This window comes from Elephas maximus, chromosome 8 (genome assembly GCF_024166365.1).
Source record: "Elephas maximus indicus isolate mEleMax1 chromosome 8, mEleMax1 primary haplotype, whole genome shotgun sequence".
NCBI lineage: Eukaryota > Metazoa > Chordata > Mammalia > Proboscidea > Elephantidae > Elephas > Elephas maximus.
In genome coordinates, this window is record NC_064826.1 from 133,701,865 (window position 1) to 133,705,488 (window position 3,624).

The following is a 3,624-nucleotide window of genomic DNA, read 5'->3' on the forward strand; positions in this document are numbered from 1 at the left end:
GGAGAGTTCTGGCTTAGGGGGCATTGAGTTTCTGTTAATGGCAGTGGAATGATTTGGGAAAGGATAGCAAGAATGATTGCACTACTTGAATGCAATCAATGTCACTGAATTGTACATGAAGAAACTGTTTAGATGGCATACATATTGTTAGGTATATTTTCACCATGTTATAATTTTAAAAAGGGAATATTATACACTTTTAATGCACATTTTTCAACATGGATGAAATGGACCAATTTCTTGAAAACAACAAACTACCAAACTCATTTAAGTTGAAACAGATAATTTTAATACTCCTGTAACCATTAAAGAAATTGACTGTGTAGCTGAAACGTTTCAAAAGAGAAATCTCCCAAGCAAGATTGTTTCAATGGTAAAGTCTATGAAATATTTAAAGAATAAATAACCCAATTTTACTTAATTTCTTCCAGAGAATGGAAGAGGGAACACTGCCCTACCCGTTTTATAATGCCATCATTATCTTGATACCAAAACCAGACAAAGAGTGAAAACTATACACTAACATCCCTCATGAACCAAGATGCAAAAATCCTCATCAAAATAGTAGCAAATGGAACCCAGAAATATATAAAAAGAATAATATACAACAGTCAAGTGAGGAATGCAAGGATGATTCAATATCTGAAACTCAATGTACTCCACCATATAAATAGCCTAAAGAAGAAAATCCAAAGGATTGTATCAATTGACTCATAGAAGGTATCTGGCAAAATAAAACACTTATAATGAAACCCTCAGCAAACTAAGAATAGAGGAAAACTTTCTCAACTTGTTAAGAAGCATCTGCACAAACTATACGGCTAACGTCATACTTAAAAGTCAAAGACTAAATGCTTTTCTTCTAAAGTTAAGAACAAGACAAGGATATCCACTTTAACCACTCCTTTAACATCATACTGATAGTCCTAGCCAGTGTGATAAGACAAAAAAAGGAAACAAAAGCAAAGGAAGAAATAAGTGTCCCGAGATTCAGATGACATGATTATCTATATAGAATACCCCAGAGAACCTGCAAAAACTCCTAGTATTAATAAGTGAGTTTAGCAATATTACAGGGTAAGTCAACACCTAAAAAAAATCATATTTTCATATACTAACAATGTACAATAGGAAGCCAAAATTAAAACAATACTGTTCATAATTGCCCCAAAAGAGAAATATTTAGGTATAAATCTGGCAAAGTACTGCAGAATCTATATGCTGAAAACTTCAAAGCATTTAACAAATAAATAAATATGCTGAAATAAATGGGAAGATATACCGTGTTCATGGATTACAAGATTCAATATAAAAAATAAGTTAATTCTCTTCAAAATGATTTATAGATTTAGCGTAATTCTTATCTAAATCTCAGCAAGCTTATTTGTCAATAAAGGCGAGCTGATTCTAAAATTTGTACAGATGGCCAAAGGAACCAAAATAAAACAATTTTGGAAAAAGAAGAATACATTTAGGGGAATCACACCACTTTATTGTAAGACTTACTGTAAGTCTACAGTAATCAAGACAATGTGGTATTGGCAAAGTGATAGACACATAGATCAGAATAACAGAATATAGGATACAGAAATAGACCCATAGGAATAGAGTCATTTTATCTTTGACTAAATGCAAAAGAAATTTAATGGAGAAAGATAGTCTTTCCAACAAATGTCACCTATTGTTCATCCTTATGCAAAAAAAGAAAATAGCTTTGACCTAAACTTCATACTTTATACAAAAATTAACTCAAAATGGATCACAGGTATAAATGTGACACATCAAACAATATAACTTTTAGATGATAATGAAGGAGAAAATCTTCAGAATCTGGGGTTAGGTTAGGTGAAGAATTCTTAGATGTGACACCAAAATCATGGTCCATAAAATAAAAATTGATAAATTGAAATTCACCAAAATTAAAAATGTTCTGAGAAAGATATTAAAGGAATGAAAAAACAGAGTGAAGAAAAATATTTGTAGATCATTTGTACAACAAAATACTTGTATTCAGAATATATAAAATTCTCTCAAAATTCACCCCCCACTTCCCCCCGCCAAATAATTTAAATAGTCAAGGAACTTGAACAGACAAGTCAACAAAGAGGATGTGAGGATGATAAATAACATCATTAACCACTGAGGAAATGCAAATTAAAGTCATAATGAGATACTACTACAGGCCTATTACAATGCTAAAATTAAAAAAAGCAGATAGTAGCAAGTACTGGCTGATGTAGAGCAAGTGTTACCCGAATAGGGTCTGTGCCCTGGACCAGTGGAGCCAATAAAACATACTCCAAGTCAGAAAGAGTGAGAAAGTTTATTAAGGAGATCTATACATCACTGGGGACCTGGCAGCAACACGGGCTGTCTCTAAGGAGTCCCAAGGAGCGATTTTACATTAGAGCTTATACAGAATCTTACAAAAGTTAGAAGTGCCTTTGTAGCCTGCAGATGGCCTGGCCAGAGGAGTTATGCATTACAAGATAGTGACAAAAGACTCCTTATTGGACTAAGAGATAACATATCAGACACCTGGGCTCTAATTTCCTGTGGGGGATTGTAAGTCACAGGTGGTCTGAGAGAAAAAACATCAGATCAAACAAAGAACAAAGTCATTAACAGAGGTATATGAAGGAGGAGGCAGGCAGAGGAAGAAGAAAAACTTACAGGTTCATCTTGGGTTAGTTAGGTCAAGCTCTTAGTCACCCATTTTGAAAAAAGAGAAAACATACTGGGGAGTATTGGAGTCACGCAAGTGAAACTCTCACACATTGCTGGTAGAGATGTGAAATGGTACTGCAACTTAGAATGTAGTTGGCAGTTTCTTATAAAGTTATAGATACACTTACCATATGACCCAGCAATCCCACACTTGGGAATTTACCCTAGAGAAATGAAAACTGGTGTTCACAACACCACCAATACGCAAATGTACCTAGCAGCTCTATGTATAATTGCCCAAAACCGGAAACAACCCGAACATCCATTAATGAGTGAATGAATAAACAAACTGGTACCTCCATGCAATGGAATAAAAAAAAACTACCCAGAAATACAAAGGAACAAAATGTCGATACATAGAACAATACGGATGAATCTCAAAGGCATTATGCTTAGTGAAAATAGTCTCAAAAGGTTACATACCATATTATTCTATTAATATTTAATTTTCTAAAAAATAAAACTATAATGACAGAGAACAGATCAGTGGTTGGCAGGAACTAGGAGTAGAGCAGGAAGTCAATAACACGAATTTTTTTTTTTTTTTTAAATTTCATGGGACAGTTCTGTATCCTGACTGTGGTGGTGGTTAAAGGAATCTATATATAGTTACAATTCATAGAACTATGCACCGAAAAGAAATAAAAAGACAGTTTTACTGTATAATTATTTTTAAAATAAACTTTAAAAAAGACTAAAGAAGCACATTTTAGTCATTTAAAGAAAAAACTGAAGGAAAGCACAAAAAGGCATTAACAAAGATAAAAACATAAGTTAATGATTTGAAAAAATGTAAAAATAGCGTCCAAAGGCTTTTAGGAGGAAGTAGGGAGAATAGCATCTATAAACACTAAATAACCTAAGGAAGAAAGTTTTTAAAAATACCACAAAGAAGAA